This window comes from Salmo trutta, chromosome 17 (genome assembly GCF_901001165.1).
Source record: "Salmo trutta chromosome 17, fSalTru1.1, whole genome shotgun sequence".
NCBI classification, from domain to species: domain Eukaryota; kingdom Metazoa; phylum Chordata; class Actinopteri; order Salmoniformes; family Salmonidae; genus Salmo; species Salmo trutta.
In genome coordinates, this window is record NC_042973.1 from 26,576,977 (window position 1) to 26,591,647 (window position 14,671).

General features: G+C 45.5%; 1 protein-coding gene across 1 annotated transcript in view; it reads right to left on the reverse strand.

Moving 5' to 3' along the window:
* Positions 1-7,488, reverse strand: part of ripor1 (RHO family interacting cell polarization regulator 1) — a 136,650-nt gene extending 129,162 nt beyond the window's left edge. Inside the window, exon 1 of the mRNA XM_029696331.1 lies at positions 7,405-7,488. The gene's annotated coding sequence lies outside the window, so the exon portion shown is untranslated. The remainder of the gene's footprint in view (positions 1-7,404) is intronic.
* Between the last annotated feature and the right edge of the window lie 7,183 nt (positions 7,489-14,671).

Genomic DNA, 14,671 nt, shown 5'->3' on the forward strand with positions numbered 1-14,671 from the left:
TGATTTGGAGGCCTCCTATGTGTGTATATGCACAATTTTATTTTAATGGGTGTTATAGTAAATACATGTAATTTAACTGTAATAATGTATTACCTTTTAATGTGCCATGAACACAACCAGTCATGATGTTTTCATCTGATTGTCAAACAAATCATTTAAAAAAGTAGGTTACCTTAGATTAGAACATTCATCCAAAATAATTCCAGCATCCAAACAGTGAACTGTGCATCCACCAACTTCCTTACAATCACAAGTGACTGAAACTATCTCACCGGAGAAGGTGTCAGAGAGAGTGAAACAGCACCCCTCTGTCTTACTATATGTAGTCCGTGTATCTGATGCTGTCTGGCCAAAAAATAGTAGGACATGCCATACTCTGCATCAGATACTATACAAGTTTCAAGTTGTATTAGTCGGTTGTACAGAATACAGATGGTATACACCGTCCAATGAAGTGCTTACTTGCAGGTTCTTTATTGACAATGCAACAACAATATGAAATAAGAAAATATAATACAATTAACATAAAGTAAATGACTCAGTAGAATATAATAAACAGTTCAGCATAAGCATAATACAGGAAGGCACAATTTATAGTCCAATATTTACAGGTGGGGATTGGGGGCAAGTGTTTAAATTGTGTGGAATTTACCAATCATAATAAGAGTCTGGTAGCTGCAGTGATCTGTGTGTAGCATGAATGTATGTGTCTATGTCTGTGTGGGTGTGTGCGTGAGGGAGTGCATGTGTGCTAAGGTCTGGAGAATCAGAGCAGGTGGCAGGTGGCCAGTCCATACTACCGCTGTTCCGCATTCTGATGGCTTGTAGATAGAAACGGTCCCTGAGCCTATTGGTATCAGACCATCTGCCCGATGGTAATGGAGTGAACAGCTCGTGGCTGGGGTGTGTGGGGTCCTTGATGATGCTGTGGGCCTTCCTCAGGCACCGTTTCAAGTAGGTGTCCTGGATGGGTGGGAGCACAGTCCCTTATGGTACAGCGGTAGTATTTGGAGAGGACCCAGGGTGACATGCCGAATATCTTCAGGCGCCTTAGGAAGTAGAGACGCTTTTGCTGGTCCAGCTCAAGTCCTCAGTGATGTGTACATCGAGGAACTTAAAACTGCACTCCTGTTGATGTGGATCAGGGCATGTTCTCTCCTCTGCTTCCTGAAGTCAACAATCAACTCTTTTGTTTTGCTGATGTTGAAGGAGAGGTTGTTACCCTGGCACCACAATGCCAGTTCATTTTCTCTTTTACCTTTATTTAACTAGGCAAGTCAGTTAAGAACAAATTCTTATTTACAATGACAGCCTACTGGGGAACAGTGGGTTAACTGTTCCCTGGTAGGCCGTCCATCGGCTCGGGGATTTGATCCAGCAACCTTTCGGTTAATGGCCCAACGCTCTAACCACTAGGCTACCTGCCACCTGCCACCCCACTTACCTCCTCCCTATAGGCTGACTCGTCGTTAGTGGTTATCAGGCCTACAACGCTGGTGTTGTCACGAAACTTGATGAAGGAGTTGGTGTCGTGCAAAGCCACACAGTCGTGGGTGAACAGGGACTACAGCAGAGGGCTGAGTGCACACCCCTGGGGGTCCCCTGTGTTAAGTCAGTGTGGAGGAGGTGTTGTTGCCAATCCCAGTTTTTCAAAAGTTATCTATCTATTTTGCTTATCAGATAGGATTATGTGCATAGAAATAGAATGAATAGACCGAACAAATCATTGACTTGAACGGGGACTCACGTTCTATTAATTCTATTTTTATGAATTTAATCCTATCCGATAGCCGAAATACGGATAGATAACTTTGGAAAAATTGGGCCCTGGGTTGTGGGTTCGATTCCCACTGTGGTCACATACGAAAATGTATGGACTCACTTTGTATGGACTCACTCAGTGAAGACTCTTCAGAGGAGGAAGGGGAGGACCATCCTCCTCAGAGAATTTTGAAAAATATAAATAATGAAACATTAAGAAAGTTAGACTTCTTAGATAAAACTATAATATATTCACCTCACCAGATGATTGATTAAAACACAATGTTTTGCAATGAAGGTCTACAGTAGCCTCAGCAGCACTCTGTAGGGTAGCACCATATTCTAACCAGAGGACAGCTAGCTTCTGTCCACCTCTGGGTACATTGACTTCAGTCCAAAATGTAGGAGGCTCACGGTTCTCACCGCCTTCCATAGACTTACACAGTAATTATGACAACTTCCAACCTATCAGAGCTCTTGCAGCATGAACTGACATGTTGTCTTTCCAATCAAAGGACCAGAGAATGAATCTAGTACTGAAAGCGTAAGCTACAGCTAGCTAGTACTGTAGTGCATAAAATGTGGTGAATAGTTCACTCAAAGAGAGAGAAAGACAATAGTTGAACAGTTTTGAACAAATTAATTTCTTCCAAAATTATGTAGGCTGTGTGTAGCGGTTAGCTTGGTTTGGATACATTTTTTTTTCCTGTTCACAGACAGCTGATGTGTTGTGCACTGAAGGCCTATTCATTGTACTGATACTGTTGAAAAATGTTTCTTAAACGCAAGCAAATGGAACAAAACAGAGATAAACACTCTCGTTTGCAACTGTTGTACTAATGATTGCACCCTAGATGAACTAGATGCAGAAAAGAGTGTGCAATGCACCATTGGATGTGTGCTGTCTGTCACCTTGATTACTCAAACTTCTCTCGATCGATGAACCTATGTTGTAAACTTTCATTCATAAGCTAGGTTGTAGCAACCTCATAATGGGTAGAGGGAAAATTAGAGTATCATGTAGTAGCCTAAACCTATCGACATTACATTGAACTGGGTGAATGGAATATGAATGACAGCCAACTAATATGATGTAATAGAAATAAGGCCATGTTCATGAAAGAATAATAATCTTCCCTCATCTTTTTCTTTTTACCCAATTTTTCTTCCCAATTTTCAATCTTGTCTCATCGCTGGCACTCCCCAACGGGTTCGGGAGAGGTGAAGATGGAGTCATGTGTCCTCCAAAACATGACCCGCCTAAACACGCTCCTTATAACACCCGCCAGCTTAACCAGGAAGCCAGCCGCACTAACGTGTCAGAGGAAACACTGTTCAACTGGCGACCGTAATCAGCCCGCAGGCAGCCGGCCCGCCACAAGGAGTCGCTAGAGATCGCGATGAGCCAAGTAAAGCCCCACCAGCCAAACCCTTCCCTAACCCAGACAACGCTAGACCAATTGTGCGCCGTTGTCACGACCGTCGTATGAATAATTGGACCAAGGCGCAGCGTGAGTAGAGTTCCACATTTTAATGATAGTGAAACTTCCAAAACAACAAAGATATAACGATCGTGAAATAGGTAGCGCACATAGGCACTCATACAAAACAATATCCCACCTAGCAGGTGGGAAAAAGGACACACTAAGTATGATCCCCAATTAGAGGTAACGATATTCAGCTGCCTCTAATTGCGAACCATACACAACAACATAGATATATAATACCTAGAAACCCCCCTAGTCACGCCCTGACCTAAAACACCACAGAGAACCCCAAAGGCTCTCTATGGTCAGGGCGTGACAGTACCCCCCCCCCCCCAAAAGGTGCGGACTCCGACTGCAAAACCTGAACCTAGATGGGGAGGGTTAGGGTGGGCAACTAGCGTTGGTGGCGGCTCCAGTGCGGGATGTAGCACCCGCTCAGACAGCGGATCCGGCCATGGAGCCAGGCTGAACGCCGTGCCCGGACTGAGCACCGGCGCAGAGGAAGGCTCCGGCCATGGAGCGGGACTGGACGCCGTGCCTGGACTGAGCACCGGCACAGAGGAAGGCTCCGGCCATGGAGCTGGACTGGACGCCGTGCCTGGACTGAGCACCGGTGCAGAGGAAGGCTCCGGCCATGGAGCGGGACTGGACACCGTGCCTGGACTGGGCATCGGTGCAGTGGAAGGCTCCGGTCATGGCACCGGCGCAGGAAGCTCTGGGCCGTGGACCGTCACTGGAAGCTCCGGGCCGTGGACCGTCACTGGAAGCTCTAGAATATGAATTGTCGCTGGAAGCTCTGGACTGTGAACCGTCGCTGGAGGTTCCGGGCTGTAGACCGTCGCTGGAGACTCCGGACTGTACACACGCACTGGTGGACAAGTGTGGGGAGCCGGCACAGGTTGCACCGGACTGATGACACACTCTTCAGGGCCAGTGCGGGGAGCCGGCACAGGATGTACCGGGCTGGGAAGGCGCACTGGAGGCCTGGGGCGTGGAGCCGGCACAGGTTGCACGGACTGATGACACGTTCCTCAGGGCGAGTGCGGGGAGCCGGCACAGGACGTACCGGGCTGGGAAGGCGCACTGGAGGCCTGGTGCGTGGAGCCGGCACAGGTTGCACAGTGCTGGTGACACACTCTTCAGGTCGAGTGCGGGGAGCCTGCACAGGACGTACCGGGCTGGGGAGGCCTGGTGCATGGAGCCGGCACAGGTTGCACCGGACTGATGACACGCTCCTCAAAATGCCTGCGCTGCAGCATACTCCTAGCCAACATCTCTCTCCGATATCCCTGCTCAAACTGCTCCATCGACTTCCAGATGGTCTCCGGCTCTCTCCTCGGCTCGGCCGACCGCCCCTTGTGCCCCCCCCCCCCCCAAAAAAACTTGGGGTTGCCCTTGGGTTGTTTGTGGCCGCGGACCCCGGCGTCAGCGCTGTCCTCCTTTACTCCTCGGCGACTCCCGCCAAGGAAGAGTCTCGCATCCACCTAGTATTTCTTCCCATGACCAACTCTCCTTCACTTCCTGGGCACGCTGCTTGGTCCTGACGAGGTGGGATATTCTGTCACGACCGTTGTATGAATAATTGGACCAAGGCACAGCGTGAGTAGAGTTCCACATTTGAATGATAGTGAAACTTCCAAAACAACAAAGATATAACGATTGTGAAATATGTAGTGCACATAGGCACTCATACAAAACAATATCCCACCTAGCAGGTGAGAAAAAAGACACACTAAGTATGATCCCCAATTAGAGGTAACGATATTCAGCTGCCTCTAAATGGGAACCATACACACACACCAACATAGAAATATAATACCTAGAAACCCCCCTAGTCACACCCTGACCTAAAACACCACAGAGAACCCCGAGGGCTCTCGATGGTCAGGGCATGACAGCCGTCCTATGGGACCCCTGGCCATGGCAGTGCCTTAGACTGCTTTGGTTTAAAGTGTCAGCTATGTAAATGGTATAATTTACGGTATAACAGTACGGTATTGGCCAATGCAATGAGTAAAGCAGTGTGAAAACCTAGCTGCCAAAAGACCCGAGCAACTTCATTTTGGATACATACTTGCTGTATAAGGGATGCGTTTGTTACATGCAGTACATTTCTCTTCCTGTCAATATCAGATTTGATTTGTTTTTACTCTAAAGTAAAATCATAATAGTCATCATCATAATAGAACATTGCAGTATAAATCATGCTTTATATCTTTAAACTTTACAAACATACATTTTCATTGTGCAGGTCTCAAAATATCTATAGTACACAAACCAGTTTAAAATGTATAGGTTAACCAAACGGTTAAGTGATTATCAATTAAGAGAAGTTGGATTAAATAATAGTGAAATGTATTAACCAATGAGAAGACAATCATATCAAAAGTAATGTGAGCATTACATTGTGAAAAGCAAGTACTCTATGAACATACATTGCAATGTGAAATGTATTTCTAGATTAAACAATGATTACGTTTGGTGAAAAAGTGACTGTGTGATGTACTCAATCAATTGAAAATGTGCTTAGAGTCTGTTTTGACTTTTGTACTAAGAGTTGTGAAAACTGACCACATAATTGTGAAAATTGCACCAAAGCAATAAAAAAAACCTGTAAGATACAGTTTTCATGGATACAACATTTATTCCCTTAGACACAGCACAGATTACTTGGATGAAAGCAACTTTCTCAATGTTATTTTATCCATGTGGGAGGCTGGAAGACAGGCTGTCACCCTTTCTCCTCCATGAAAGCCCTGCTGATATTGAGAAACCCTCCCCAAAAGCTATCCGTTGTCTGGGCAACGAGAGTGCTTGTGTACAACAACGAAAGTCTGGGGAGGAGGGAGGTGGGCGCTGTTAGTCCAGTTTCTTCCACTGGGAATGTCCCAGGCTGGCTCAGAACCACCCAATACCAATGAGCTAATGATTAAACAACAGGACTGTGGGACAGAAAAAACGGCCAATTTCTCAGTTACTACATAGTTAAACGAAAATTCCACTTAAAAAATGTATTTTGGTATTTGTTTCAATACCAAAATGCATCATACTGTGACACTTCCTGTAATTTTACATTTCTGTATCTTGAAACCTTGATTGCAGACATGCAAAACATTTTGGGACCGTATCATCAATGGATTAATGAAACATATACCAAAAGATGGAAAGCCATAAGAAAAGTGTAGGCTACTGTGTTTAGGTTGTGGAGTTTGATGTCTGAATAGCAAAGAATACCTTTATATCTGGGATCTGGGTATCTGTTCAATGGTATTTTGATTGTTGATATTTAGGCCTACCCATTCATTTTGGAAGAATACAACAAATAAATTCCCCATGAGTTTTTTTCCTATCATAACCCCAAATATGGTTTAATAGTTTACAAACATCAAACAATGGTGTACTGATACACCATCCAAAATGTAATTAATAACTTCGCCATTGTCAAAGGGATATTCAATGTATGATTTATTTTTTTATTTTTTACCAATTTACCAGTAGGTGCCCTTCTTTGCAAGGCAATGGCAAACCTCCCTGGTCTTTGTATATATATTATATATTTGAATTGTTTTTGGGACCTGCTGTCCATCTTGACCCTGTTCTGGGTCCGGATCTGGTCAGCAGTCCACTGAGTATGGGGGGTGTAGAGTATCATTGTACCATCTAAACCTCTGTGAAATCTATTTTCCATAAACAAAAATATGTGCCCTTTGAAGAGGTGGATTGGTTAAAAAAAAATTCTATTGAAATATATATTTTTTTCAACTGTTTGAAGCTGACGTATAAAAACAAAATTAAAAGACGCAAAAATGAAACTTAAGAACGGGAAGCATAGAAATAGCACACATAGAACAGATCTACTGCTTCTTAGACTTGCTTTCAATGAGAATGATAGAACTATAACAAACATTTCTGTGTGAATTTGATCGAGTCGCCCAAAAAGTTACATATTGCAGCTTTAAACAAAATCCAATGACATCGTGACATTTTTTGTTGATTTCACCTTGAAATCATGTTAGTTGACAACTCAACCATGCAAATCAAAACTAAACATTGAACTGATGTCTGTGCCCATTGGGGTACTTTACCCGCATAAAAAGGTTGGAGGGAAACCTGGTTACAGATACTGATCAAACCCCAAAAAATATTACTGCCTTACCTTTATTATAGTCCGAAATGTAAGCGGAAGAACAATACTGAGGAGCACCAACACAAGTAGAGACAAGATAAGGCTTTCAAGTTCAAACTCCTATGCAAGTGGTACAGCAGAACTCCCCTCGAATGTCCCACCTCTTTTGCGCTTTTGATGAGCCGCGTAAATTGCATTGGCTACCCTTCTCACGCTTGTTTTACAGTCAGTTGAGTAGTGACCTGCCCCGTTAAATGCAACTGCCCTTTTTGTCTTTGTTAATTTCAACATGTGATGGACAGTTAACCCTTCGTCTAATCTTTTACCATTTGTTGACAATACTAAACCCTATGTGAATGCATGATCTCTGAAAGGTGATTAAGGGTTAACAGCTGGACATTGAAATGCACTTCACTTATACACATGATTCTGCTGTCTCCAACTGCCTAGTAGATGTCCCATAGCTTTATCCATCATCAAACAAGACTGTCGCACCTTCTGTATGGACAATGAGTGACTGCACTATAATTGGTACACACCAAAAAGCGCTATGCCTAAACTTGTACCAACACAAGGAACAACATTTCCATACTGGCAACACAGTCTTCCCTGTGGCTCAGTTGGTAGAGCATGGTGTTTGCAACGCCAGGGTTGTGGGTTTGATTCCCACAGGGGGCCAGTACAACAACAAAAAATGCATGAAATGAAATGTATGCATTCACTACTGTAAGTCGCTCTGGATAAGAGTGTCTGCTAAATGACTAAAATGTAAATGTCCCTTTAGTGTAACATTCAGCATTTCTAAAATGTTCTGTGTCACCATGGAAGGGTAATCTTACACATTACTTGATCTCACCCTACAGACACTGTAATTACTGGGTTATGACTATAGTGGTGATGTGGAAGAAACTGATTTAATGTTGTGGTTTCTTAATGTTTGCTATTGAGTGCAATATTGCAAAGCCCTTAAAACGTTAGTGCTTATAAGCCATCAGCCCCTGCCCCTTGGATTTGATCTGCCTTTAAGCTTTAGTCAGCAGTTTTACCAGTCCACACTTCCTGTTTGCTCTAACACTAGCGCTTTCTCCTCTGTCATGACCCCCAGCACGCACATCCGCCTGGCCCCCGGAGATCAGGTTGGCCTTCAGTAAGATTGGAGAGAGAGGGGTGTAAATCGGAAACCTGTGATCCAAATAAAAGTTTTGGTCACGTACACAGATTTGTAGGTGTTATCACAGGTGCAGTGAAATGCTTGTGTTTCTAGCTCCAACAAAGCAGTAATACACACATAATCCAAAAAGTTAAGTGGTCACGTACACAGATGTTATCGCAAGCGCAGAGAAATGCTTGTATTTCTAGCTCCAACAAGGCAGTAAAACAAAACACACAATCAAAAAGTTGTCACGGGTGTCGTAGGGATTAGACCAAAACGCAGCGGGAACGTGTAAACTCATCTTTATTGAAGAAGGAAAACAAAAGAAACACGTATACAAAAACAACAAACGACACTAAACAGTCCCGTCAGGTGCACGAACACAAAACAGGAAATAACTACCCACAAATCCCATAGAAAAACACCTCTTAAATAGGACCTTCAATTAGAAGCAACGAGGAGCAGCTGCTTCCAATTGAAGGTCAACCCAATAAACACCACATAGAAATAGACATACTAGAACTAACATAGAAATAGACTAACAAAGAACATAGCCCAACAAACCCCGAAACACTAAACAAACACCCCCTGACCAAACTACAATAACAAACAACCTCTTTTACTGGTCAGGACGTGACAGTGCCCCCCCCCCCCCCCCAAAGGTGCAGACCCCGGAAGCACCTCACAAAAAATAAACCCCAAAACAAAAAATAATCCTAACTAAAGGGAGGGAAGGGAGGGTGGCCACCGTCACCGACGGTCCTTGTGCTACTCCCCCCCCCCAACCTCCTACTACGGAGGTGGCTCAGGCCTTACTCCCCAACCTAACCTGTCCACCCCTGCTAAATGCTTTTTATATTTTACCCCTCCCGAAGTCTCTGGGCTATGGCGCGTTGCTGGAGACCTCGGGCTGATGCGCGTCGCTGGAGACCTCGGGCTGATGCGCGACTCTGGCTGCGCCGGTTCCGGACTGGAGGGCGACTCTGGCTGCGCCGGTCCCGGACTGGAGGGCGACTCTGGCTGCGCCGGTCCCGGACTGGAGGGCGACTCTGGCTGCGCCGGTCCCGGACTGGAGGGCGACTCTGGACGGGGCACTGTCGCCAGACACTCTGGACGGGACACTGTTGCTGGAAGCTCTGGACGGGGACTGCGCACTGAAGGCCTGATGCGTGGGGCTGGCTTAGGAGGCGCCACACTAGGGACACGCACCACAGGGCTAGTGCGAGGAGCAGGATGAGCTGGACTGGGCTGACGCACTGGAGGCCTGGTGCGTGGGGCTGGTACTGGAGGTACCAGACTGGAGACACGCACCCCAAGGCTAGTGCGAGGAGCGTGAACAGGACTTACTGGACTGGGCTGACGCACTGGAGGCCTGGTGCGTGGTGCTGGCTTTGGAGGCGCCAGACTAGAGACACGCACCTCAGGGCTAGTGCGAGGAGCAGGAACTGGATACACCGGGCCATGAGTAGGCACTGGAGGTCTGGAGCGCACCGCCTGCCCAACCCGTCCTGGCTGGATGGTAACGGTAGCCCTGCACGTGCGGAGTGCTGGCACAGGGCGAACTGGGCTGTGCAGAGGCCTGATGGCTGCCGTGCGTAGAGCAGGCATAGGGTAGACTGGGCCTAGGAAGCGCACTGGTGGCCAGATGTGCTGCGCAGGCATCCTCCTTCCAGGCTGGATGCCCACTCTGGCACGGCACTTGCGAGGGGCTGGGATCGCTCGCACCGGACTGTGCGTGCGCATGGGCGAGATCGTGCGCACTTCCGCATACACCGACGCTCTCCTCTCCACACGCTCCCCATAATAAGCACGGGGAGTTGGCTTAGGGCTCACCCTTGGCCCAGCCAAACTACCCGTGTGCCCCCCCAAAACATTTCTTGGGGGTGCCTCTCAGGCTTCCTTGCTAGCCGTGTACCCACATAACATTCCCGGTCCTCTTCAGCCTTCCTCCATGGTGACTCACCCGCCAGTATCTCCTCTCTCCTGGCTGCCTCCACCTGTTCCCATGGGAGGCGATCCCTTCCGGCCAGGATCTCTTTCCACGTGTAGAATCCCTTGCCGTCCAGGATGTCCTCCCATGTCCAGTCCTCTTTACAGCTCTGCTGCCGCTCCTTCCTCCGCTGCTTGGTCCGTTGGTGGTGGGTAGTTCTGTCACGGGTGTCGTAGGGATTAGACCAAAACGCAGCGGGAACGTGTAAACTCATCTTCTTTTTTATTAAAGAAGGAAAACAAAAGAAACACGTATACAAAAACAACACTAAACCGTCCCGTCAGTTGCACGAACACAAAACAGGAAATAACTACCTACAAATCCCATAGAAAAACACCCCTCTTAAATAGGACCTTCAATTAGAAGCAACGAGGAGCAGCTGCTTCCAATTGAAGGTCAACCCAATAAACACCACATAGAAATAGACATACTAGAACTAACATAGAAATAGACTAACAAAGAACATAGCCCAACAAACCCCGAAACACTCTAAACAAACACCCCCTGCCACGCCCTGACCAAACTACAATAACAAACAACCTCTTTTACTGGTCAGGACATGACAAAAGTAAAAAGAAAGAAATTAAGAAATGTCGAAAGAATCCAATTAACAACCCTATAATAGGAATCCATCTGCATCACCTCTTTATGTTCCCATCATCTGTCTTTCACCCCTCCTTCCATATTTTACTCTGTTTCCCATTTCATTCTGCCACTAATCTGCTGTGATAGCATGAGGCCCATCACAGGGACAGCTGCATGAAAACACACATCTATTTCCATTATGTTCAACTTCAGGATGGCTCATTTTGCCCATTGGTTTAACCTTTCTTATATAGTCATAACTAGAGCTGTCTTTTGGGGAAGTCGGATAAAGTAAAGGGATAAGTTATTGTATGAACAGATAATACAATATATGCTGTTGACACATTTTGTTTTGTGTCCATAATAATGATAAGCTGTTATTAGAGGATGATAAATTATCCATGAAAGTTGCTGCCAGTTTATTAAGTTAAGAAATTGAATCAGAATGAAACATGTGATGACATCCTACAGTGAAAATATTATGCAGATTGTTTCCATTAGGTCATCCACATTCTATTTAATGTTTAACGGATTTCATTTTTGGAAAAGTGAGGCAGGTGAGCGAATAACAATTATTTACCCCCTTGTAAAAATACTATAGCAACCTAAGTCAATCAATCAAATGTATTTATAAAGCCCTTTTTACATCAGCCGATGTCACAAAGTGCTGTACAGAAACCCAGCCTAAAACCCCAAACAGCAAGCAATGCAGATGTTGAAGCACGGGGTCTAGGAAAAACTCCCTAGAAAGGCAGGAACCTAGGAAGAAACCTAGAGAGGAACCAGGCTATGAGGGGTGGCCAGTCTTCTTCTGGCTGTGCCAGGTTGAGATTATAACAGTACATGGCCAAGATGTTCAAACGTTCATAGATGACCAGCAGGGTCAAATAATAATAATTATCACAGTGGTTGTAGAGGTTGCAACAGGTCAGCACCTCAGGAGTAAATGTCAGTTGGCTTTTCATAGTCGAGCATTCGGAGTTAGAGACAGTAGGTGCGGTAGAGAGTACAACATCTAGTGACCTTGTCAAGAGATTTGAGATTTGAGCCTGAATTTGAGACTGGTTTCATTTCTCCAGCCCCATCTTCAGCTGTTTACCAAAACAAGTAGCGGGGTGCCGCTTTGTTGTTTTTCGAATCCCAGATTTCCCTTTTAAGAAGACAAAACAGTATTCAGTACTGTTGTACTAAGAGAGTCTTTCATAGAACCCTGATCTCAGAAGTCTATTGGTCCCAGAGACTGAACCGTTGGCCTGGAACATCATCACCATGGGATACCATTCCATTCCCAGTCCAGAAGGCTGCCATTGTGCTTCTCTGTGAGGGTTGACATCACATTCAGCATGACTTTGGCACTGTCCTCAGTCCTCATCGGCACCTGTCGAACAGAAACACACTACAGACAGACAGACAGTTACCAAATCTATGCCAATCTCCTATGACTCTACTCCTACCTTATTCTACACTTATAAACAAATATGTGATTATCAACTGAGTCATAGGAGGTCATTTTCTCCCCACCCCCGTTACTCATATGTGGGCCTCCCATGCCAGTTTTCACCCAGCCAGTGTGGATGGCCATGACCAGAATACCATCGCTTGAAGTACTCTACCAGTGTGTCAGCATGTTTAGCACCACCTAGTGGACAATAGGACAAACATTTTATCCACATCTTCATTATTCAGCATGGAAAGTATACTGAACAAAATATAAATGCAACATGTAAAGTGTTGGTCCCATGTTTCATGACCTGAAATAAAAGATCCCAGAAATGTTCTATATGCACAAAAAGCTTATTTCTCTCAAATGTGCACAAATTAGTTTACATCCCTGTTAGTGAGCATTTCTCCTTTGTCAATATAATCCATCCACCTGACAGGTATGGCATATCAAGAAGCAGCTCTAAAATGTGTTTTGTCACACAACACAATGCTAGAGATGTCTCAATTTTTGAGGGAGCATGCAATTGGCATGCTGACTGCAGGACTGTCCACAACAGCTGTTGCAAGATAATTGAATGAAAATGTTTCTACCATTAGCCACCTCCAACGTCATTTTAGAGAATTTGGTTGTATGTCCAACCGGACTCATAACCGCAGACCATGTGTAACTACGCCACCTCCACATCTGGCTTATTCACCTGCGGGATGGTCTGAGACAGCTGGACAGCTGCAGCTGCTGAAACTGTTGGTTTGTACAATCGAAGGATTTCTGCACAATCTGTCAGAAACTGTTTCAGGGAAGCTCATCTTTGTGCTCTTTCGTCCTCACCAGGTTCTTGACCGGACTGCAGTTCGGTATCGTAGCCAATATATGGGCAAATGCTCATCTTTGTTTGCCACTGGCACTCTGGAAAAGTGTGCTTTTCATGGATGAATCCCGGTTTCAACTGTATCGGGCAGATGGCAGAGGTTGTGTGGGTGAGTGGTTTGCTGATGTCAACGTTGTGAATAGAGTGGCCCATTGTGGCGGTGGGGTTATGTTATGGGCAGGCATAAGATACTGACAACAAACACCATTGCATTTTTGTCATGCCCTGACCATAGAGAGCCTTTTTATTCTCTATTTTGGTTTGGTCGGGGTGTGACTAGGGTGGGTGATCTAGTGTGTTTATTTCTATGTTGGCCTGGTATGGTTCCCAATCAGAGGCAGCTGTTTATTGTTGTCTCTGATTGGGGATCATATTTAGGCAGCCATTTCCCCACTGTGTTTTGTGGGATCTTGTTTTTGTGTAGTGCCTGTGAGCACTGCAGTAGCTTCCCGTGTCGTGTATGCTTTATTGTTTTTGTACGGTTCACTTATCAATAAAATATGTCGAACCGATATCACGCTGCGCTTTGCTCCAAATGTTCCTATGACGATCGTGACAATTTTATCGGTGACAATTTTATCGATGACAATTTGAATGCACAGAGATACCGTGATTAGATCTTGAGGCCCATTGTTGTGCCATTCATCCGCCGCCATCACCTCATGTTTTAGCATATAATGTAAGGTCCCATGTCACAAGGATCTGTACACAATTCCTGGAAGCTGAAAATGTCCCATTTTTTCCATGGCCTGCATGCTCACCAGACATGTCACCCATTGAGCATGTTTGGGATGCTCTAGATCAACGTGTATAACAGCGTGTTCCGGTTTTCACCAATATCCAGCAACTTCGCACAGACATTGAAGAGGAGTGGGACAACATTCCACAGGTCACAATCAACAGCCTGATCAACTCTATGTGAAGATGTGTCTTGCTGCATGAGGCAAGTGCTGGTCACACCAGATACTGATTGGTTTTCTGATCAACACCTATCTTTTTTTAAGGTATCTGTGACCAACAAATACATATCTGTATTTCCAGTCATTGTACCACAATCAGCCAGAAGAAAATAAAGGATCACATAAGACGTGATGGTGGCATACCTTGCTGACTCTGTAAGATAGGGAGGGGCCATGGAGAAAGTCTCAGGACACTTTTCAACAGAGGACAGCAGAGTGGAGTCTTTGACGATGGCTGCCCTCCAACAGGAAATCCTTGTTGTCACAGGACCTGATTGGTCAGCTGCCTTCTGCAGGC